At 51.6% G+C, this 24583-nt stretch overlaps 6 long non-coding RNA genes across 10 annotated transcripts in view; 3 read left to right on the top strand and 3 right to left on the bottom strand.

Moving 5' to 3' along the window:
- Window positions 1–403: 403 nt before the first annotated feature.
- Window positions 404–3988, top strand: LOC136591231 (uncharacterized). Its single transcript, XR_010787936.1, has 3 exons — window positions 404–878; window positions 1795–1902; window positions 3299–3988. It is a non-coding gene; the product is annotated as an uncharacterized lncRNA (long non-coding RNA).
- A 118-nt stretch (window positions 3989–4106) lies between these two features.
- LOC136591233 (uncharacterized) lies at window positions 4107–8320 on the bottom strand. Its single transcript, XR_010787938.1, has 3 exons — window positions 7801–8320; window positions 6609–6716; window positions 4107–4545 (listed from the first exon to the last, which is right to left on the bottom strand). It is a non-coding gene; the product is annotated as an uncharacterized lncRNA (long non-coding RNA).
- On the top strand, window positions 8320–11006 carry LOC136591232 (uncharacterized). Its single transcript, XR_010787937.1, has 4 exons — window positions 8320–8582; window positions 10201–10346; window positions 10584–10682; window positions 10772–11006. It is a non-coding gene; the product is annotated as an uncharacterized lncRNA (long non-coding RNA).
- Window positions 11007–14826: 3820 nt separating this feature from the next.
- The window catches only part of LOC136591236 (uncharacterized), a 68156-nt gene continuing 58399 nt past the window's right edge, over window positions 14827–24583 (bottom strand). The window contains exons 1-3 of one of the 4 annotated variants that reach the window (XR_010787945.1): window positions 23885–23902; window positions 15350–15495; window positions 14827–15094 (exon numbers count right to left, since the gene is read on the bottom strand). This is a non-coding gene — a long non-coding RNA (uncharacterized lncRNA). Of the gene's footprint in view, window positions 15095–15349; window positions 15496–16079; window positions 16098–16501; window positions 16770–23884; window positions 23903–24583 lie in introns of those variants that run through there. The other 3 variants (XR_010787943.1, XR_010787946.1, XR_010787944.1) reach the window with 3 other exon arrangements.
- Window positions 16772–19983, top strand: LOC136591237 (uncharacterized). Its single transcript, XR_010787947.1, has 4 exons — window positions 16772–17277; window positions 17797–17904; window positions 18234–18407; window positions 19530–19983. It is a non-coding gene; the product is annotated as an uncharacterized lncRNA (long non-coding RNA).
- On the bottom strand, window positions 20500–23438 carry LOC136591235 (uncharacterized). 2 transcript variants are annotated; one of them, XR_010787942.1, is made up of 4 exons: window positions 23092–23438; window positions 21984–22091; window positions 21541–21714; window positions 20500–20763 (listed from the first exon to the last, which is right to left on the bottom strand). It is a non-coding gene; the product is annotated as an uncharacterized lncRNA (long non-coding RNA). The 2 variants fall into 2 exon arrangements; XR_010787941.1 differs by lacking the exon at window positions 23092–23438 and having other exon boundaries at window positions 21984–22274.

The following is a 24583-nucleotide window of genomic DNA, read 5'->3' on the forward strand; positions in this document are numbered from 1 at the left end:
CGGCTCCCCAGTGCAATAGTGACGGCTCCCCAGTGCAATAGTGACACCCCCCCAGTGCAATAGTGACACCCTCCCCCAGTGCATATACCCGGCCCTTGAGCTGAGGGGGCCCGGGGGATCGACGCTGTCGGCCGCATGATGGCTGAGGAGAGAGAAGAGAGACGGGAGGCAGCGCCGCAGGTCAGCAAGAGCAGAGGGGAGGGCTGTTACACGTGGTGCCGGCAGCTAATTACAGGCTGCAGACTCCCACGGCGCGGCCCTCCAACTGATAGACTGCAGCTGTGACCACTCACAGCTGCAGTCTATCAGTCTCTGCCGGCTAGCGATTACCAGGGGGAGGGGCTACTGCGGCTCTACTCACCTCCGGAGGCATATTACCAAAGGAGGCCTGAGTTCTCCTATGGGGCCGATTCAGCCAATCAGCTGGCTGGAATCGGCACCACGTGACACAGCGGCGTGCCCGCGCATTGCCGTGCACAGGATTGTGCTGCCTGAGTTCTCCTGTGCGGCCGATTCAGCCAACAGCGGCGTGCCCGCGCATTGCCGTGCACAGGATTGTGCTTTGCCCGCGCTTTCACATGTTCAGTGCCTTGCCATGCACTCGTGTGGACACAGGATTGTGCCTTGCCCGCGGTTTACATGCCACTCGTGTGTGGCACAGAGAGTTATTGATTTGGCAGGTATTTTTTGTGCTTTTTGGCAGGTATTTTTTGTGCTTTTTGGCAGGTTTTTTTTGTGCTTTTTGGCAGGTTTTTTTTGTGCTTTTGCCAAAGGTGATTATTTCTTTTGCGCACGTGGATTTGCCAGCGGAAGTTTTACATCTTTTGCGCAAGTGGATTTGCCAGCGGACGTTTTACACAGGACTACTAAAAGCCAAGGTAAGCTGCTGCATCTGCTCATTTAATTGCGCTCTTACTTCCCCTGCGCGCATTGGCGGAGAGGCGGCCAATTCTGCATGCCGCTGCATTGTCGCCGCGATCCCCAGCATGCCGCTGCATTGTCGCCGCGATCCCCAGCATGCCGCTGCATTGTCCACGAGCGCGATCCCCAGCATGCCGCTGCATTGTCCACGAGCGCGATCCCCAGCATGCCGCTGCATTGTCCACGAGCGCGATCCCCAGCATGCCGCTGCATTGTCGCTGCGATCCCCAGCATGCCGCTGCATTATCGCCATGCCGCTGCATTGCCCACGAGCGCGATCCCCAGCATGCCGCTGCATTGTCGCCGCGATCCCCAGCATGCCGCTGCATTGTCGCCGCGATCCCCAGCATGCCGCTGCATTGTCGCCGCAATCCCCAGCATGCCGCTGCATTGTCGCCGCAATCCCCAGCATGCCGCTGCATTGTCGCCGCAATCCCCAGCATGCCGCTGCATTGTCGCCGCGATCCCCAGCATGCCGCTGCATACATGGTCGCCGCTGCATTGTCCACGAGCGCGATCCCCCAGCATGCCACTGCATTGTCGCCATGCAGCTGCATTGTCCACGAGCGCGATCCCCAGCTTGCCGCTGCATTGTCGCCGCGATCCCCAGCATGCCGCTGCATGCATGGTCGCCGCTGCATTGTCCACGAGCACGATCCCCAGCATGCCGCTGCATTGCTATGTGTGGAGACGCGGTTACCAGAGATTTGTGCGCTGTGCGCTGCTACGTGTGGAGACGCGATTACCTGAGATTTGTGCGCTGTGCGCTGCTACGTGTGGAGACAACACCCAAGATTTGTGCGCTACGTGTGGTGAGTACGTCACCTGAGATTTGCGTGACGCCACCTGACGCAACCTGTCTTTTTTTTGCAGATTTGTGCGCCTTATTGCAAAATAACGTGTGGAGAGGATCCTGACGTTTGGACGCGTTTCGAGAAGAATTTCGCTTCGCTCGGACACCATCTGACATCACTCAGCGAGGTAAGCTGCTGCATCTGCCAAATTTTTCATTGCTTGCATATGCTCATGTGTACATGCATGCGTGCCTGTATGCGTACATGCCTGTATGCGTACATGCATGCATGCCTTATGCGTACATGCGTGCCTGCGTGTATGCGTACGTGCGTGCCTGTATGCCTATGTGCGGGCATGCGTGCCGTATGCGTGCGGGCATGCGTGCCGTATGCGTGCGGGCATGCGTGCCGTATGCGTGCGGGCATGCGTGCATGCCGTATGCGTGCGGGCATGCGTGCATGCCTTATGCGTGCGGGCATGCGTGCATGCCTTATGCGTGCGGGCATGCCTTATGCGTGCGGGCATGCGTGCCTTATGCGTGCGGGCATGCGTGCCTTATGCGTGCGGGCATGCGTGCGGGCATGCGTGCCGTATGCGTGCGGGCATGCGTGCCGTATGCGTGCGGGCATGCGTGCATGCCTTATGCGTGCGGGCATGCATGCCTTATGCGTGCGGGCATGCATGCCTTATGCGTGCGGGCATGCCTTATGCGTGCGGGCATGCGTGCATGCCTTGTGCGGGCGGGCATGCGTGCATGCCTTGTGCGTGCGGGCATGCGTGCCTGCATGCATGCCTGTGTGCGTGCGTGCATGCCTTGTGCGTGCGTGCATGCCTTGTGCGTGCATGCATGCCTGTGTGCGTGCGTGCCTTATGCGTGAGTGCGTGCCTTATGCGTGAGTGCATGCCTTATGCGTGAGTGCATGCCTTATGCGTACATGCATGCCTGTATGCGTGCGTGCATGCATTATGCGTACATGCGCGCATTATGCGTACATGCGCGCATTATGCGTACACGCATGCCTGTATGTGTACACGCATGCCTTATGTGTACACGCATGCCTCTGTGTACACGCATTCCTGTATGCGTACACACATGCGTGGCTGTATGCCTATGTGCGTGCATGCGTGCCTTGTGCGTACAGGCATGCGTGCGTGCCTGTATGCGTACAGGCATGCGTGCGTGCCTGTATGCGGACATGCACGCGTGCCTGTATGCGGACATGCACGCGTGCCTGTATGCGGACATGCACGCGTGCCTGTATGCGGACATGCACGCGTGCCTGTATGCGGACATGCACGCGTGCCTGTATGCGGACATGCACGCGTGCCTGTATGCGGACATGCACGCGTGCCTGTATGCATGCATTTATGTATAGATGCACGCATGCGTGTACATGCATGCAGATGCACACATGCATGCATAGATGCACGCATGCATGTATGTATGTATAGATGCATGCATAATTCTTCTGACCTGGTTGGGGGAGTAGTGGTCATTGTAAGTGGGTTGAGCGGATCTAGGAATCAGTAATACTGGTGGGATGTGACTGTTAACCTGCTGATTTCTCGTCATTTCCTGCAGATCTGACGTCCTTGAGAACGGGAAGGCTGGCAGACAGTGAAGAGACCCTCGTCGTTCAGCAATCTTTAAACCCTTCTTTTAATGCACTGTTTTTTCCCAGTGACTCCCTTGTTTTTAATACGCTTTTTAAAAAAAATAATTATGACGGAGGATCCTGAAAAACTGCGCAATATTTTACTGCAATGCATTAAACAGAAAAGACCCATAAACACAGCCGCCTTTTGTCTATGTCACAAAGGCTGCTAGGTGTCATAATTAAGGATGAGCGAGTATACTTGCTAAGGTACTACTCGTTCGAGTAATGTGCCTTAAACGAGTGTCTCCCTGCTCATCCTTAAAGATTCGGGGGCCGCCGTGAGGGAGAGCGGGGAGGAACGGAGGGGAGATCTCTCTCTATCTCCCCTGCGACTCACCTGTCAGCCGCAGCGGTCCCCGAATCTTTATGGACGAGCAGGGAGATACTCGTCTAAGGCACATTACTTGAACGAGTAGTGCCTTAGCGAGTATACTCGCTCATCCTTAATTATGACACCTAGCAGCCTTTGCAAACTTGGATTGGTGTAGGAAAACTAAGTGTTCCTCAAAATTCTGAAAAGTAATGTTAAATTTGTACGTCTCCTAGATGGAAAAAATAAATGTACAAAAGTTTTAAACCGTGCATCCAGAATAAAGTGAACAGATGGAAATCTATATGTTCGCAGAGATTTGTACAGAATGTTGGCACTTATTTTATATATGACATTTGACAATGTGAAAAAATGAAAATTCAAAATTGTGCAAAGTAGCAATTTTAATAAATATACACAACTTTTAACAGTCCTTTTTTACTACCTAACAGAAGTACAACAAGGGGAAGAAAACAATGTCACAGTCACTTGGATATGCAAAACCTTTACGGACTTATGATATGTCAAGTGACACATGTAAAGTTCCAAGTTTTCAGTCTGTCACTAAGGCGCAAACAGGCTTGTTCTCTAAGGGGATAAATAGCTTAGTGTATAAACTTTGAACCGACTAACGAGGGACAGTGAGCAGCATCACATGCAACCTGACAATCTGCATCGTACTGCTCCATCAGATCCTGATGATGGATTTCCATAGCAGGTGATGGGCCATTTCCAGCTTTTAAGCGTCCTCCGGAGCCAACATCTGGGAACTTTTGGCTCTCTGGTGATTCAACTCTGTGGTTGTGAGCACCGGAAACGGTTACCACAGTGCAGTATTCTGACCAAAACGTATCAGCTGACCTATAACGAGGAAGAAAAAAAAAATTAACCCTGCCTGCAATTGGCTTAATTCCGTGGGTTTTCCTAGTTCTTGCACTGTCCCTGCTTTTCTTCACTCCTACTTTAATAGATAAAGACATCGTATTTGGACAATTGGTATGTTTCTCCGAAGGTTGGTGCAGTATTGGGATGGAACCTGTACGTTTGCTTAAAAAAAGGAATTAAATGCTCAAATCTAATGTTATGTCTTTTTCGCCCAATAAGACGAATTTAACACAGCAAGTGTGTGAGAGAGAGAGAGGGGGTGGCTGAGTAAGTGGGTGAGCATACATGCATGTATACATACATGCACGCATACAGGCATGCATGCACACAGGAACGCGTGCGTGTACGCATACAGGCACGCGTGCGTGTACGCATAAGGCATGTACGCATAAGGCATGCACGCATAAGGCATGCATGCACGCACATAGGCATACAGGCATGCATGTACGCATACAGGCATGCATGTACGCATACAGGCATGCGTGTACGCATACAGGCATGCGTGTACGCATACAGGCATGCGTGTACGCATACAGGCATGCGTGTACGCATACAGGCATGCGTGTACACACAGGCATGCGTGTACACACAGGCATGCGTGTACGCACAGGCATGCGTGTACGCACAGGCATGCGTGTACGCATAAGGCATGCACGCATACAGGCACGCGTGCGTGTACGCATAAGGCATGCACGCATAAGGCATGCATGCACGCACATAGGCATACAGGCATGCATGCGTGTACGCATACAGGCATGCGTGTACGCATACAGGCATGCGTGTACGCATACAGGCATGCGTGTACGCATACAGGCATGCGTGTACGCATACAGGCATGCGTGTACGCATACAGGCATGCGTGTACGCATACAGGCATGCGTGTACACACAAGGCATGCACGCATACAGGCACGCGTGCGTGTACGCATAAGGCATGCACGCATAAGGCATGCATGCACGCACATAGGCATACAGGCATGCATGTACGCATACAGGCATGCATGTACGCATTCAGGCATGCATGTGTGTACGCATACAGGCATGCGTGTACGCATACAGGCATGCGTGTACACACAGGCATGCGTGTACGCATAATGCGTGTACGCATAATGCGTGTACGCATAATGCGTGTACGCATAGTGCGTGTACGCATAGTGCGTGTACGCATAGTGCGTGTACGCATAATGCGTGTACGCATAATGCGTGTACGCATAATGCGTGTACGCATAATGCGTGTACGCATAATGCGTGTACGCATAATGCGTGTACGCATAATGCGCGCACGCATACAGGCATGCATGTACGCATAAGGCACGCACGCATAAGGCATGCACTCACGCACACAGGCATGCACGCACGCATACAGGCATGCATGTACGCATGCCCGCACGCATAAGGCATGCACGCACGCATAAGGCATGCACGCATGCCCGCACGCATAAGGCATGCACGCATAAGGCACGCAGGCACGCACGCATAAGGCATGCAGGCACGCATGCCCGTACGCACAAGGCATGCACGCATGCCCGCACAAGGGCATGCACAAGGCATGCACGCACGCATAAGGCACGCATGCCCGCACGCATAAGGCACGCATGCCCGCACGCATAAGGCACGCATGCCCGCACGCACAAGGCATGCACGCATGCCCGCACGCATAAGGCATGCATGCCCGCACGCATAAGGCATGCATGCCCGCACGCATAAGGCATGCACGCATGCCCGCACGCATAAGGCATGCACGCATGCACGCACGCATAAGGCATGCACGCACGCATAAGGCATGCATGCCCGCACGCATAAGGCATGCACGCATAAGGCATGCACGCATGCCCGCACGCATACGGCACGCATGCCCGCACGCATACGGCACGCATGCCCGCACGCATACGGCACGCATGCCCGCACATAGGCATACAGGCAGGCACGCATAAGGCATGCATGCATGTACGCATACAGGCATGTACGCATACAGGCACGCATGCATGTACACATGAGCATATGCAAGCAATGAAAAATTTGGCAGATGCAGCAGCTTACCTCGCTGAGTGATGTCAGATGGTGTCCGAGCGAAGCGAAATTCTTCTCGAAACGCGTCCAAACGTCAGGATCCTCTCCACACGTTATTTTGCAATAAGGCGCACAAATCTGCAAAAAAAAGACAGGTTGCGTCAGGTGGCGTCACGCAAATCTCAGGTGACGTACTCACCACACGTAGCGCACAAATCTTGGGTGTTGTCTCCACACGTAGCAGCGCACAGCGCACAAATCTCAGGTAATCGCGTCTCCACACGTAGCAGCGCACAGCGCACAAATCTCTGGTAACCGCGTCTCCACACATAGCAATGCAGCGGCATGCTGGGGATCGTGCTCGTGGACAATGCAGCGGCGACCATGCATGCAGCGGCATGCTGGGGATCGCGGCGACAATGCAGCGGCATGCTGGGGATCGCGCTCGTGGACAATGCAGCGGCGACCATGCATGCAGCGGCATGCTGGGGATCGCGGCGACAATGCAGCGGCATGCTGGGGATCGCGCTCGTGGACAATGCAGCGGCGACCATGCATGCAGCGTCATGCTGGGGATCGCGGCGACAATGCAGCGGCATGCTGGGGATCGCGGCGACAATGCAGCGGCATGCTGGGGATCGCGCTCGTGGACAATGCAGCTGCATGGCGACAATGCAGTGGCATGCTGGGGGATCGCGCTCGTGGACAATGCAGCGGCGACCATGTATGCAGCGGCATGCTGGGGATTGCGGCGACAATGCAGCGGCATGCTGGGGATTGCGGCGACAATGCAGCGGCATGCTGGGGATCGCGGCGACAATGCAGCGGCATGCTGGGGATCGCGGCGACAATGCAGCGGCATGCTGGGGATCGCGCTCGTGGACAATGCAGCGGCATGGCGATAATGCAGCGGCATGCTGGGGATCGCAGCGACAATGCAGCGGCATGCTGGGGATCGCGCTCGTGGACAATGCAGCGGCATGCTGGGGATCGCGCTCGTGGACAATGCAGCGGCATGCTGGGGATCGCGCTCGTGGACAATGCAGCGGCATGCTGGGGATCGCGGCGACAATGCAGCGGCATGCTGGGGATCGCGGCGACAATGCAGCGGCATGCTGGGGATCGCGGCGACAATGCAGCGGCATGCAGAATTGGCCGCCTCTCCGCCAATGCGCGCAGGGGAAGTAAGAGCGCAATTAAATGAGCAGATGCAGCAGCTTACCTTGGCTTTTAGTAGTCCTGTGTAAAACGTCCGCTGGCAAATCCACTTGCGCAAAAGATGTAAAACTTCCGCTGGCAAATCCACGTGCGCAAAAGAAATAATCACCTTTGGCAAAAGCACAAAAAAAACCTGCCAAAAAGCACAAAAAAAACCTGCCAAAAAGCACAAAAAATACCTGCCAAAAAGCACAAAAAATACCTGCCAAATCAATAACTCTCTGTGCCACACACGAGTGGCATGTAAACCGCGGGCAAGGCACAATCCTGTGTCCACACGAGTGCATGGCAAGGCACTGAACATGTGAAAGCGCGGGCAAAGCACAATCCTGTGCACGGCAATGCGCGGGCACGCCGCTGTTGGCTGAATCGGCCGCACAGGAGAACTCAGGCAGCACAATCCTGTGCACGGCAATGCGCGGGCACGCCGCTGTGTCACGTGGTGCCGATTCCAGCCAGCTGATTGGCTGAATCGGCCCCATAGGAGAACTCAGGCCTCCTTTGGTAATATGCCCTCCGGAGGCATATTAGTAGTTTACACTGCGGTTATTCCTGCTGCCGATTCCAGCCAATGAGGTGGCTGGAATCGGCACCATGTGACCTCCCATTGTGCACGAGCAGTACAGTTCAGCTGCCGTGCACGATGAGAGCTGTGCCCGCGCCTCACGTGACCGGTGACGTCACCGATACTTGAATTTGCCCGCGAATTCCGAGCCTACAGAGGAAGCTGATGGTTGGAGCCTTTTATACTTACAACGTGGGAGAGGAAGATTTCTGCGCTGTGTGGTGAGTACCTACCTGAGATTAATGTGCTGTGTACCTACCTGAGATTAATGCGCTGTGTGGTGAGTACCTACCTGAGATTAATGTGCTGTGTACCTACCTGAGATTAATGCGCTGTGTGGTGAGTACCTACCTGAGATTAATGTGCTGTGTACCTACCTGAGATTAATGCGCTGTGTGGTGAGTACCTACCTGAGATTAATGCGCTGTGCGCTACGTGTGGTGAGTACCTACCTGAGATTAATGCGCTGTGTGGTGTGTACCTACCTGAGATTAATGCTCTGTGTACCTACCTGAGATTAATGCGCTGTGTACCTACCTGAGATTAATGCGCTGTGTACCTACCTGAGATTAATGCGCTGTGTGGTGAGTACCTACCTGAGATTAATGCGCTGTGTGTGGTGAGTACCTACCTGAGATTAATGCGCTGTGTGCTGTGAGTACCTACCTGAGATTAATGCGCTGTGTGCTGTGAGTACCTACCTGAGATTAATGCGCTGTGTGCTGAGTACCTACCTGAGATTAATGCGCTGTGTGCTGAGTACCTACCTGAGATTAATGCGCTGTGTGCTGAGTACCTACCTGAGATTAATGCGCTGTGTGCTGAGTACCTACCTGAGATTAATGCGCTGTGTTCTGAGTACCTACCTGAGATTAATGCGCTGTGTGCTGAGTACCTACCTGAGATTAATGCGCTGTGTGCTGAGTACCTACCTGAGATTAATGCGCTGTGTGCTGAGTACCTACCTGAGATTAATGCGCTGTGTGCTGAGTACCTACCTGAGATTAATGCGCTGTGTGCTGAGTACCTACCTGAGATTAATGCGCTGTGTGCTGAGTACCTACCTGAGATTAATGCGCTGTGTGCTGAGTACCTACCTGAGATTAATGCGCTGTGTGCTGAGTACCTACCTGAGATTAATGCGCTGTGTGCTGAGTACCTACCTGAGATTAATGCGCTGTGTGCTGAGTACCTACCTGAGATTAATGCGCTGTGTGCTGAGTACCTACCTGAGATTAATGCGCTGTGCGCTACGTGTGGTGAGTACCTACCTGAGATTAATGCGCTGTGTGGTGAGTACCTACCTGAGATTAATGCGCTGTGTGGTGAGTACCTACCTGAGATTAATGCGCTGTGTGGTGAGTACCTACCTGAGATTAATGCGCTGTGTGCTGAGTACCTACCTGAGATTAATGCGCTGTGTGCTGAGTACCTACCTGAGATCTATGCGCTGTGCGCTACGTGTGGTGAGTACCTACCTGAGATTAATGCGCTGTGTGCTGTGTGTGGTGAGTACCTACCTGAGATTAATGCGCTGTGTGTGGTGAGTACCTACCTGAGATTAATGCGCTGTGTGTGCTGAGTACCTACCTGAGATTAATGCGCTGTGTGCTGAGTACCTACCTGAGATTAATGCGCTGTGCGCTACGTGTGGTGAGTACCTACCTGAGATTAATGCGCTGTGTGCTACGGGTGGCGAGTATCTACCTGAGATTAATGCGCTGTGCGCTACGTGTGGCGAGTACCTACCTGAGATTAATTCGCTGTGCGCTACGTGTGGTGAGTATGTCACCTGAGATTTGCGCGACGCCACCTGACGCAACCTGTCTTTTTTTGCAGATTTGTGCGCTACGTGTGGAGACGCGGCCACCCGAGATTTGTGCGCTTTTTTTTGCAAACTTACGTGTGGAGAGGATCCTGACGTTTGGACGCGTTTTGAGAAGAATTTCGCTTCGCTTGCACACAAGCTGACATAACTCGTCAAGGTAAGCTGCTGCATCTGCTAAAATTTTCATTGCGTGCATCTGCTCATACGTGCTTATTTTGCACATATTTGCAGGTTTTCGTGTGTGCGTACGTGTGTACGTGTATATATAATATATGATTCTTCTGACCAGGTTGGGGGAGTAGTGGTCAATGTAAGTGGGTAGAGCGGATCTAGGGATCAGTAATACTGGTGTGATGTGACTGTTAACCTGCTGATTTTTCGTTATTTCCTGCAGATCTGACGTCCTTGAGAATGGGAAGGCTGGCGGACAGTGAAGAGACCCTCAACGTTCAGCAATCTTGAAACCCTTCGTTTTATGGACTGCTTTTTGCCGGTGACTCACCTTTTTTTTTTTTTTGGTATTTTTGGATAGACTAAGCTTTTATTTATTTTCTTGCAAACTTTTTTCCTTCTTCTTTACAGGTGAGCTGATAAGTTATTTCAAGATTACCACACTGCGTTTGCTCACAATCGTTGTTGAAGCAGCAGAGACTGGCGGTCCTAGATGTTGGCTCAGTAGGACGCTTTCAAGATGGGCATGTTTGCAAATCGAAGTGATTCTTACATTGTTTTTTCTGTGCCTTGTTGTACTTCGTTTAAGTGGTAACAATGGGCAGTCAGAAGTTGGGTATATTTATTAAAATTAATATTGACAGTTTTGAATAACTTGTAATTTTTTAACATTTGCAAATGTTATATGTGCAAGCATACTCTACAAATCTTTGCCAACATATTTCCATCTGTTCACTTTATTCTGGACGCACATTTGCAAAAACATCTTTTGTTTGGAACCATTTTGGAGACATTCAAGTTGAACCTCATTTTTTCTCATTTTGCTAAATCCTTTTTCCTCCACCGAGCCAAGATTGCAAAGGCTCGTGGGTGTCAGAATACATACCCCCTAAAATGACCCTATTTTACAAAGTACACCCCTTTGTGTTCACTGAGTGGTGTGAGGAGTATTTAGATCACACATTTTCAGGAATTAATGGAATTATGATAAAAAAAAAAATTATAATAAGGCTTTATTTCGGCTAATGTGCTATTCTAAATTTTTTTCCACAAAAAATCATCATTTTCATGTGCACTGACACCCCAAAATGGATACCCCTGTTTGTATTGTTTTCAGAAATGTACCCATTGTGGCCCTAATGTTATGTTAGTATGCACAAATGGGACCCAAAATGTAATCAGTACTATGTGGCTTTCTGAACAGACTGTTATGATCGTGTGGGCAGATTTAGCAGACTGCCAACACCATCGTGACCAAAGGACTAGTAGTCTAGTAGTATACATGCACACAGGAAACACAGGAGATTCACATGGAATGCATGCAACTAACCCTGTGCTAAAGAGGGGGGGGGGGTGTCGACAGTGGCCCAACCTAAGCATATACATCCCCAAATAAGAGGGCGGCCCAGTGGTCTTCGGAACTGGGCCATAGCTGATCCTAGGAGCCACAGAACAGGACACACGCATGGCATATAACAGAGACGGAACAGAATACACAGAGATAGAAAACACTGCATACAGAAGCCAAAAATGCAACCACTACTAACAGATAGGCTGATTATAAAGAACAGGTATTACTTGACATTGTAGACAAAACGTGAAGCTAGCGGGCGAACTTCTAAGCTCCTGGTTATACTGCTAGTCCCTACACTAACCATGAGTCCAGGAGACCCGGACAATACTGCCCACTTGGCCTGTAGCAGCAGCCACAATGCATACTCGAGTATAGCCGATCCCAGTGTTAGCCGAGGTACCTAATATTACCCCTTGCCTTATACTCAAGTCAATAATTGACCCCAGGTTTTTGGGGTAAAAGTTGGTACCTTGGCTTATACTCAGGTCGGCTTAGACTGAAGTATATCTGATTACATACAAAAACCTAATGAAATAAGAGCAATCGTTGCATGCAAAGCATTAACCCTTTCCAATCCACTTATTTTTTCTCACCCATTCTCCCCAGCTCCAAATAAATTGGTTCTGGGGAGAATGGGTGAGAAAAAATACACTTTCCCTGCACCCTCCTGAGCTGACAGAGTTCAGGAGGGTGCAGGGAGGGACCTGCTTACCTGTCCGGCGTCGTCAGTACTCTCCTTCTGCCTCCCGGCTCGGCGATCATGTGACTGCTGGGGTCAGGTAACACCGGCGGTCACATGATCGCCGGCCAGAATCTATGCATTACATAGCGCTAAGTAATGTGTAAAGGAGAAGGCAGAAAGGATTAAAATCCCTTTCTGCCTTCTCCTCGGGGGTCCTCGATGAGGACCAGTGCAGGAGTGCATCTGCACCCGATGTGCCTGACGATCGGGTGCAGATCCACTCCTGCACTGCAGTGTTGGGCCTGCCCCGACATTGGAGCTGTGGAGGGAAATTATGATGTCGGGGCAGGCCCGACATTGGACTGGAAAGGGTTAACAGCGGGAATCGGTTGCCTCACCCATGCCCGCTGTGGCTGCCGGAGGCCAACTGTCATTAGCAACAGTCTCCAGCAGTAGATGGTGTGGGCTCAGATCTGTAGGATGTAGATGCAAGTCCATTCCAGAAAGCTGCTTCCTAACATATACATACATTCACGTGCTGCGGTGGCAAGGGGTTAAAAGGGTTCCCTGGGACTCCAGTACTGATGATCTATGCGCAGTGAAGTGGTGATCTGCCTCCCAGAATCCCTGCCAATCAGCTGATGACGAGTGCGCACCGCTGCCACTTCAGTCTATGCCAGACGCAGCACCATACATTTCCGGCTGTACACGCCTGCATAGGATTGCATTTCAATACGCAATCCTATGCAGAAGGCCGTGGTTTATCTACGCGAAATCACGCGCAGAAAACAAACCGCGCCATGCTCTAATTCTGTGCGGGGTTTGCAGAGCCCTGTACAGAAACGCCACTCGCTGGCTGCCGGCTCTGCGCATGTGGCGCCTGCTGGCACATGAGTCAGAGCTGCGGAAGCGGGCGAGTTCCGCACTGCTCTCTGCAGGCGCTCAGGTCGGGTCCCGTTGCGAGCAGCTGGATGCGACACGGCCGTCTGCAGGCGGCCTTAGGCCTCATGTCCACTAGAAAAATACAATCCGCGTAGAATCAGCTTTCAATTGTATAATTTTCATGCAGATATCTGCACACATTGCTATCAATGTGATAGCAATGTGGCCGATCCACGGTAAAATGGAGCATGCTGTGGTTTTTTCTCCCACGCATGAAAAACGCAATTCTATTAAAATTCCATCCGGGCGTGCAAAAATCAGTTTAATGGACGGGATGGCCAATGATTCCCTAGGGGCAAATCCGCTGTGGAAACCGCAATTCCATTTTGCTAGTGGACATGAGGCCTTAAGGCTCCTTCCCACAGACGGATCTACCGTGTTTCCCCGAAAGTAAGACAGTGTCTTACTTTCTTTTTATCCCCAAAAGCCCCACTATGTCTTACTTTCGGGGTATGTCTTATATTGGAAAATGGAGCATGAAAAAATCTGGACCATGCTCCATTTTCATGCGGGTCTCCCGGGACACAAAAATCAAATTGTACTCACACGCTCCGGTTCTTCTCTTCGCCGCGGCGCCATCTTCTCTCAGTCGCGGCCGGATCATTTTGCTTCGGCCCGGCGCATGTGCGGGGCACGTCACCGACGTCATCATGCACATCCGCCGAGCCGAAGAAAGAAGATCCGGCCGCGACGAGAGAAGATGACGCCGCAGCGAAGGAAGTATCCGGAGCGTGTGAGAGGTAAGTTAATTCTGATTTATTCCTATTTTCAGCGCTCATGTCCGCGGGGCAGAAGGACCCGCTGCAGATTCTACATGGAGAATCCGTAGCGGGCCTGATTTTCCCCGTGGACATGAGGCCAAAGGCGGCAGACGCGGTGACGTATGGAGGGGGGGCGGCGCGGAAGTGGGCAGGAGGTGGCGCGCAGCTACCGTAGATGAGAGGGAGGCGGCAATACCCCCGTGTTTCCCCGAAAGTAAGACATATGTCTTACTTTCGGGGTACGGCTTACATTGGCCGACCCCCCTGAAACCCCCGATACGTCTTACAATCGGGGGGTGTCTTACTATCGGGGAAACACGGTATTCAACCTAATAGCTCAATGCTTACGGTGCGTAATTTCACAGCGGAATTCCGCACCGTAAAATGCCGCGGGTATACGCGCGGACGGCTTCCATTGCAGTCTGTGGAAGCCGTCCATTCACGCTATTTTCCGCTGTAGCACAGCGGAAAATAGCGTGAAACCGCCTCTACGCCTACCGCCAGCCGCGTCACATGCCGCTGCGGTGCGTCTCACGCTCTATTACCCATGCGCACTGAGGCGTCATGCGGGACTCCGGAACCAGAGGTAAGTATTGGGGTCTCTTGGGGCTGCCGTGATGGGCTCCGCCCCGGAATTCCATGGCGGAGCTCGTCGCAGCCAGCTTTACAGCGTGGGTAATCAGGAGTTAAAAACATAAATAAGGTAAAACAAAAAAACAAATTCAAATCACGTTTTATTATTTATTAAAAATGTGGATTTTACACCAAGTGTCATTCCCTGATAAACCAAAGGCCGCTGTGTTTGGGGATCTTTTCTGTTTACTCAATCGGTGTAAAATATTGCGCAGTTTTTCAGGATACTCCAAAAAGCTTATAAAAAAAAAAAGGTGAGTCACCGGCAAAAAGCAGTCCATAAAACGAAGGGTTTCAAGATTGCTGAACGTTGAGGGTCTCTTCACTGTCCGCCAGCCTTCCCATTCTCAAGGACGTCAGATCTGCAGGAAATAACGAAAAATCAGCAGGTTAACAGTCACATCACACCAGTATTACTGATCCCTAGATCCGCTCCACCCACTTACATTGACCACTACTCCCCCAACCTGGTCAGAAGAATCATATATTATATATACGTACACACACACGCGTGCGTGCGTACACACACACGCAAGCGAAAACCTGCAAATATGCGCAAAATAAGCACGTATGAGCAGATGCACGCAATGAAAATTTTAGCAGATGCAGCAGCTTACCTTGACGAGTTATGTCAGCTTGTGTGCAAGCGAAGCGAAATTCTTCTCAAAACGCGTCCAAACGTCAGGATCCTCTCCACACGCAAGTTTGCAAAAAAAAGCTCACAAATCTCGGGTGGCCGCGTCTCCACACGTAGCGCACAAATCTGCAAAAAAAGACAGGTTGCGTCAGGTGGCGTCGCGCAAATTTCAGGTGACGTACTCACCAGACGTAGCGCACAGCGAATTAATCTCAGGTAGGTACTCGCCACACGTAGCGCACAGCGCATTAATCTCAGGTAGGTACTCACCACACAGCGCATTAATGTCAGGTAGGTACTCACCATACGTAGCAGCACAGCGCATTAATGTCAGGTAGGTACTCACCACACGTAGCAGCACAGCGCATTAATTTCAGGTAGTTACTCACCACACACAGCGCATTAATCTCAGGTAGGTACTCACCACACACAGCGCATTAATCTCAGGTAGGTACTCACCACACAGCAGCACACAGCGCATTAATCTCAGGTAGGTACTCACCACACGCAGCGCATTAATCTCAGGTAGGTACTCACCACACGCAGCGCATTAATCTCAGGTAGGTACTCACCACACACAGCGCATTAATCTCAGGTAGGTACTCACCACACACAGCGCATTAATCTCAGGTAGGTACTCAGCACACACAGCGCATTAATCTCAGGTAGGTACTCACCACACAGCGCATTAATCTCAGGTAGGTACTCACCACACAGCGCATTAATCTCAGGTAGGTACACAGCACATTAATCTCAGGTAGGTACTCACCACACAGCGCATTAATCTCAGGTAGGTACACAGCACATTAATCTCAGGTAGGTACTCACCACACGTAGCGCACAGGGCATTAATCTCAGGTAGGTACTCACCACACAGCGCATTAATCTCAGGTAGGTACACAGCACATTAATCTCAGGTAGGTACTCACCACACAGCGCATTAATCTCAGGTAGGTACACAGCACATTAATCTCAGGTAGGTACACAGCACATTAATCTCAGGTAGGTACTCACCACACAGCGCATTAATCTCAGGTAGGTACACAGCACATTAATCTCAGGTAGGTACTCACCACACAGCGCATTAATCTCAGGTAGGTACACAGCACATTAATCTCAGGTAGGTACTCACCACACAGCGCAGAAATCTTCCTCTCCCACGTTGTAAGTATAAAAGGCTCCAACCATCAGCTTCCTCTGTAGGCTCGGAATTCGCGGGCAAATTCAAGTATCGGTGACGTCACCGGTCACGTGAGGCGCGGGCACAGCTCTCATCGTGCACGGCAGCTGAACTGTACTGCTCGTGCACAATGGGAGGTCACATGGTGCCGATTCCAGCCACCTCATTGGCTGGAATCGGCAGCAGGAATAACCGCAGTGTAAACTACTAATATGCCCTCCGGAGCGCATATTACCAAAGGAGGCCTGAGTTCTCCTATGGGGCCGATTCAGCCAATCAGCTGGCTGGAATCGGCACCACGTGACACAGCGGCGTGCCCGCGCATTGCCGTGCACAGGATTGTGCTGCCTGAGTTCTCCTGTGCGGCCGATTCAGCCAACAGCGGCGTGCCCGCGCATTGCCGTGCACAGGATTGTGCTTTGCCCGCGCTTTCACGTGCTCAGTGCCTTGCCATGCACTCGTGTGGACACAGGATTGTGCCTTGCCCGCGGTTTACATGCCACTCGTGTGTGTGCACAGACAGTTATTGATTTGGCAGGTATTTTTTGTGCTTTTTGGCAGGTTTTTTTTGTGCTTTTGCCAAAGGTGATTATTTCTTTTGCGCACGTGGATTTGCCAGTGGAAGTTTTACATCTTTTGCGCAAGTGGATTTGCCAGCGGAAGTTTTACATCTTTTGCGCAAGTGGATTTGCCAGCGGACGTTTTACACAGGACTACTAAAAGCCAAGGTAAGCTGCTGCATCTGCTCATTTAATTGCGCTCTTACTTCCCCTGCGCGCATTGGCGGAGAGGCGGCCAATTCTGCATGCCGCTGCATTGTCCACGAGCGCGATCCCCAGCATGCCGCTGCATTGTCCACGAGCGCGATCCCCAGCATGCCGCTGCATTGTCGCCGCGATCCCCAGCATGCCGCTGCATTGTCCACGAGCGCGATCCCCAGCATGCCACTGCATTGTCGCCATGCCGCTGCATTGTCCACGAGCGCGATCCCCAGCATGCCGCTGCATTGTCGCCGCGATCCCCAGCATGCCGCTGCATTGTCGCCGCAATCCCCAGCATGCCGCTGCATTGTCCACGAGCACGATCCCCAGCATGCCGCTGCATTGCTACGTGTGGAGACGCGGTTACCTGAGATTTGTGCGCTGCTACGTGTGGAGACAACACCCAAGATTTGTGCGCTACGTGTGGTGAGTACGTCACCTGAGATTTGCGTGACGCCACCTGACGCAACCTGTCTTTTTTTGCAGATTTGTGAGCCTTATTGCAAAATAACGTGTGGAGAGGATCCTGACGTTTGGACGTGTTTCGAGAAGAATTTCGCTTCGCTCGGACACCATCTGACATCACTCAGCGAGGTAAGCTGCTGCATCTGCCCAAATTTTGATCGCGTGCATCTGCTGATATGCGCATACTTGGCGCATATTTGCAGGTGTTCGCTTGCATCTGCTGATATGCGCATATTTGGCTCATATTTGCAGGTGTTCGCTTGCATCTGCTGATATGCGCATATTTGGCTCATATTTGCAGGTGTTCGCTTGCATCTGCTGATATGCGCATATTTGGCGCATATTTGCAGGGGTTCGCTTGCATCTGCTGATATGCGCATATTTGCCGGTTTTCTCCTGCATCACCAGATATGTGCATTTTTGCTTGCATGTGGTGATATGCTCTCCGTTTTCCACAGGACGACTCCTGTGGAGAGGAACCTGACATTTGGCTGCGTTTTGTACAACGTACGGAACCGGAGATTGGCGTTTTAGGTGCTGATCTCACATTTGACCCCCGCCTTTTGGAGAGGACGACTCTTCTGGAGAGGAATTTCGCTTCGCTAGGACATCACGTGACGTCACTCGGCGAGGTAAGCTGCTGCATCTGCCAAATTTTTCATTGCTTGCATATGCTCATGTGTACATGCATGCGTGCCTGTATGCGTACATGCCTGTATGCGTACATGCATGCCTTATGCGTGCGTGCGTGCCTGTATGCGTGCGTGCCTGTATGCGTACATGCATGCATGCCTTATGCGTACATGCATGCCTGTATGCGTGCGTGTATGCGTACGTGCGTGCCTGTATGCCTATGTGCGTGCCTGTATGCCTATGTGCGTGCATGCGTGCCTTATGCGTGCATGCGTGCCTTATGCGTGCATGCGTGCCTTATGAGTGCGGGCATGCGTGCCTTATGCGTGCGGGCATGCGTGCCTTATGCGTGCGGGCATGCGTGCCGTATGCGTGCGGGCATGCGTGCATGCCTTATGCGTACGGCATGCCTTATGCGTACGGCATGCCTTATGCGTACGGGCATGTGTGCCTGTATGCGTACATGTGTGCCTGTATGCGTGCGTGCGTGCCTGTATGCCTATGTGCGTGCGTGCGTGCGTGCATGCGTGCCTGCGTGCGGGCATGCATGCCTTATGCGTGCGGGCATGCGTGCCTTATGCGTGCGGGCATGCGTGCATGCCTTATGCGGGCCTGCGGGCCTGCCTTATGCGTGCGGGCATGCGTGCATGCCTTATGCGTACGGGCATGCGTGCCTGCCTTATGCGTACGGGCATGCGTGCCTGCGTGCGTGCCTTATGCGTACACGCCTTATGCGTGCGTGCCTTATGCGTACACGCCTTATGCGTACACGCGTGCACGCACGCGTGCCTGCGTGCGTGCATGTATGTATACCCACTTACTCAGCCACCCCCTCTCTCTCTCACACACACACACACACACTTGCTGTGTTAAATTCGTCTTATTGGCCGAAAAAGACATAACATTAGATTTGAGCATTTAATTCCTTTTTTTAGCAAACGTACCGGTTCCATCACAATACTGCACCAACCTTCGGAGAAACATACCAATTGTCCAAATACGACGTCTTTATCTATTAAAGTAGGAGTGAAGAAAAGCAGGGACAGTGCAATAACTAGGAAAACCCACGGAATGAAGCCAATTGCAGGCAGGGTTAATTTTTTTTTTCTTCCTCGTTATAGGTCAGCTGATACGTTTTGGTCAGAATCTTGCACTGTGGTAACCGTTTCCGCTGCTCGCAACCACAGAGTTGAATCACCAGAGAGACAGAAGTTCCCAGATGTTGGCTCCGGAGGATGCTTAAAAGCTGGAAATGGCCCATCACCTGCTATGGAAATACATCATCAGGATCTGATGGAGCAGTACGATGCATGTGATGCTGCTCACTGTCCCTCGTTAGTCGGTTTAAAGTTTATACACTAAGCTATTTATCCCCTTAGAGAACAAGCCTGTTTGCGCCTTAGTGACAGGCCGAAAATTTGGAACGTTACATGTGTCACTTGACATATCATAAGTCTGTAAAGGTTTTGCATATCCAAGTGACTGTGACATTGTTTTCTTCCCCTTGTTGTACTTCTGTTAGGTAGTAAAAAAGGACTGTTAAAAGTTGTGTATATTTATTAAAATTGCTACTTTGCACAATTTTGAATTTTCATTTTTTCACATTGTCAAATGTCATATATAAAATAAGTGCCAACATACTGTACAAATCTTTGCGAACATATAGATTTCCATCTGTTCACTTTATTCTGGAAGCACGGTTTAAAACGTTTGTACATTTATTTTTTCCATTTAGGAGACGTACAAATTTAACATTACTTTTCAGAATTTTGAGGAACACTTAGTTTTCCTACACCAATCCAAGTTTGCAAAGGCTGCTAGGTGTCATAATTAAGGATGAGCAGGAGTATACTCGCTAAGGCACTACTCGTTCAAGTAATGTGCCTTAGACGAGTATCTCCCTGCTCGTCCATAAAGATTCGGGGACCGCTGCGGCTGACAGGTGAGTCGCAGGGGAGATAGAGAGAGATCTCCCCTCCGTTCCTCCCCGCTCTCCCCCGCGGCGGCCCCCGAATCTTTAAGGACGAGCAGGGAGATACTCGTCTAAGGCACATTACTTGAACGAGTAGTACCTTAGCAAGTATACTCACTCATCCTTAATTATGACACCTAGCAGCCTTTGTGACATAGACAAAAGGCCGCTGTGTTTATGGGTCTTTTCTGTTTAATGCATTGCAGTAAAATATTGCGCAGTTTTTCAGGATCCTCCGTCATAATTTTTTTTTTTAAAAAGCGTATTAAAAACAAGGGAGTCACTGGGAAAAAACAGTTCATTAAAAGAAGGGTTTAAAGATTGCTGAACGTCGAGGGTCTCTTCACTGTCTGCCAGCCTTCCCGTTCTCAAGGACGTCAGATCTGCAGGAAATGACGAGAAATCAGCAGGTTAACAGTCACATCCCACCAGTATTACTGATTCCTAGATCCGCTCAACCCACTTACAATGACCACTACTCCCTCAACCAGGTCAGAAGAATTATGCATGCATCTATACATGCATCTATGCATACATACATGCATCTATGCATGCATACATGCGTGCATCTATGCATGCGTGCATCTATACATAAATACAGGCACGTACGCGTGCCTGTACGCGTACAGGCACGTACGCGTGCCTGTACGCACAAGGCACGTACGCGTGCCTGTACGCACAAGGCACGTACGCGTGCCTGTACGCACAAGGCACGTACGCGTGCCTGTACGCACAAGGCACGTACGCGTGCCTGTACGCACAAGGCACGTACGCGTGCCTGTACGCACAAGGCACGTACGCGTGCCTGTACGCACAAGGCACGCATGCCTGTACGCACAAGGCACGCATGCCTGTACGCACAAGGCACGCATGCCTGTACGCACAAGGCATGCCTGCACGCACATGGCATGCCTGCACGCACATGGCATGCATGCACGCACATGGCATGCATGCACGCATGTACGCATACAGGCAGGCACGCACAAGGCATGCATGCATGCATGTACGCATACAGGCATGTACGCATACAGGCACGCATGCATACAGGCACGCATGCATACAGGCACGCATGCATACAGGCACGCATGCATACAGGCACGCATGCATGTACACATGAGCAGATGCAAGCAATGAAAAATTTGGCAGATGCAGCAGCTTACCTCGCCGAGTGACGTCACGTGATGTCCTAGCGAAGCGAAATTCCTCTCCAGAAGAGTCGTCCTCTCCAAAAGGCGGGGGGCAAATGTGAGATCAGCACCTAAAACGCCAATCTCCGGTTCCGTACGTTGTACAAACCGCAGCCAAATGTCATGTTCCTCTCCACACGAGTCGTCCTGTGGAAAACGGAGAGCATATCACCACATGCAAGCAAAAATGCACATATCTGGTGATGCAGGAGAAAACCGGCAAATATGCGCATATCAGCAGATGCAAGCGAACACCTGCGAATATGCGCCAAATGTGCGCATATCAGCAGATGCAAGCGAACACCTGCAAATATGCGCCAAGTATGCGGATATAAGCAGATGCAAGCGAACACCTGCAAATATGCGCATATCAGCAGATGCACGCGATCAAAATTTGGGCAGATGCAGCAGCTTACCTCGCTGAGTGATGTCAGATGGTGTCCGAGCGAAGCGAAATTCTTCTCGAAACGTGTCCAAACGTCAGGATCCTCTCCACACGTTATTTTGCAATAAGGCGCACAAATCTGCAAAAAAAGACAGGTGGCGTCAGGTGGCGTCGCGCAAATCTCAGGTGACGTACTCACCACACGTAGCGCACAAATCTTGGGTGTTGTCTCCACACGTAGCAGCGCACAGCGCACAAATCTCAGGTAACCGCGTCTCCACACGTAGCAGCGCACAGCGCACAAATCTCAGGTAACCGCGTCTCCACACGTAGCAGCGCACAAATCTCAGGTAACCGCGTCTCCACACGTAGCAGCGCACAAATCTCAGGTAACCGCGTCTCCACACGTAGCAATGCAGCGGCATGCTGGGGATCGCGCTCGTGGACAATGCAGCGGCGACAATGCAGCGGCATGCTGGGGATCGCGCTCGTGGACAATGCAGCGGCGACAATGCATGCAGCGGCATGCTGGGGATCGCGGAGACAATGCAGCGGCATGCTGGGGATCGCGCTCGTGGACAATGCAGCGGCGACAATGCATGCAGCGGCATGCTGGGGATCGCGGAGACAATGCCGCGGCATGCTGGGGATCGCGCTCGTGGACAATGCGGCGGCGACAATGCATGCAGCGGCATGCTGGGGATCGCGGAGACAATGCAGCGGCATGCTGGTGATCGCGCTCGTGGACAATGCGGCGGCGACAATGCATGCAGCGGCATGCTGGGGATCGCGGAGACAATGCAGCGGCATGCTGGGGATCGCGCTCGTGGACAATGCGGCGGCGACAATGCATGCAGCGGCATGCTGGGGATCGCGGAGACAATGCAGCGGCATGCTGGGGATCGCGCTCGTGGACAATGCGGCGGCGACAATGCATGCAGCGGCATGCTGGGGATCGCGGAGACAATGCAGCGGCATGCTGGGGATCGCGCTCGTGGACAATGCAGCGGTGACAATGCAGCGGCATGCTGGGGATCGCGCTCGTGGACAATGCAGCGGCATGCAGAATTGGCCGCCTCTCCGCCAATGCGCGCAGGGGAAGTAAGAGCGCAATTAAATGAGCAGATGCAGCAGCTTACCTTGGCTTTTAGTAGTCCTGTGTAAAACGTCCGCTGGCAAATCCACTTGCGCAAAAGAAATAATCACCTTTGGCAAAAGCACAAAAAATACCTGCCAAAAAGCACAAAAAATACCTGCCAAATCAATAACTGTCTGTGCACACACACGAGTGGCATGTAAACCGCGGGCAAGGCACAATCCTGTGTGCACACGAGTGCATGGCAAGGCACTGAGCATGTGAAAGCGCGGGCAAAGCACAATCCTGTGCACGGCAATGCGCGGGCACGCCGCTGTTGGCTGAATCGGCCGCACAGGAGAACTCAGGCAGCACAATCCTGTGCACGGCAATGCGCGGGCACGCCGCTGTGTCACGTGGTGCCGATTCCAGCCAGGCTGAATCGGCCCCATAGGAGAACTCAGGCCTCCTTTGGTAATATGCCTCCGGAGCGCTGTATGCACAGGACCTGTGGCTGCAGATCACATGACCAGGCTCTGGTCATGTGATCAAAAGACGGGGGACTTTCCATTACAGGCTGCCCAGAGACTGCTGCAGAGGTGAGTAGAGAAGGAATTATAATTATATATGTATAGCTGGTATAAGTTATATCAGCTGTATATATATAATTATATACAGGGAATACACAGGTTACACCAGCATGGGACATGCCACTATATACAGGGGGATACACATCCTGTATACACACACACACTATATATATATATATATATATATGACACACACATACATATACACACACATATATATATATATATATATATATATATACATACACACACACACACGGCTCTCACCCTGCAGCTGCTCCTCCTTAGCCATGCTCTCCTTGCTGCAGAGATCATGTTCTCTGCACTCCCCTTCCCTCCTCCGCAGCTGTTGTCAGTCTGCTATCGGCACTCCTCTATTACTGTCTGCATTAGACAGAACAAGCCGAGAGCAGACTGCCTACTGACAGCAGCACGGAGGAGTGAGGGAACTTACTGCACAGGCGGCGGGCCGGATTCGGCCCGCGGGCATTGTTTGACACCTGTGCTCTAGATCATACAAACTTCTAGGCTGTGGGAGTTGCCGTCCTAAATGCGCAGACCGGTGCCAGCGGCCGGCGAGTGACGTTTCTGTGCGGTGCTCTGCGATCCCCGCACAGAAATAGAGCATGCCGCGGTTTGTTTTCCACGTGTGATTTCGCGCGGACAAACCGCGGCCGTCTGCCTAGGATTGCGTTTTCTAACGCAATCCTATGGCAGCTTCCATGGGTGGAAATTCTGTGGGAAATCCGGCAGCGGAATTTCGGCCCGTGTGCACGGGGCCTAAGGCTGCTCTAAGACGTGCATTCAGAAAACACAGCTTAAAATCGTGGGTTTTTTACCTCAATTTTTAGCAGCACTTTTGAACGCATGGTAAAGCGGTTTTAATGCACCCCACAATTGTGATGGGTGGGGAGGTGCGTTAGAAAACGCAAATACAGGACAGAGCGCTTAAAAATCACCGCTTCC

This window comes from Eleutherodactylus coqui, unplaced genomic scaffold (genome assembly GCF_035609145.1).
Source record: "Eleutherodactylus coqui strain aEleCoq1 unplaced genomic scaffold, aEleCoq1.hap1 HAP1_SCAFFOLD_72, whole genome shotgun sequence".
In the NCBI taxonomy this organism is placed as follows: Eukaryota; Metazoa; Chordata; class Amphibia; order Anura; family Eleutherodactylidae; genus Eleutherodactylus; species Eleutherodactylus coqui.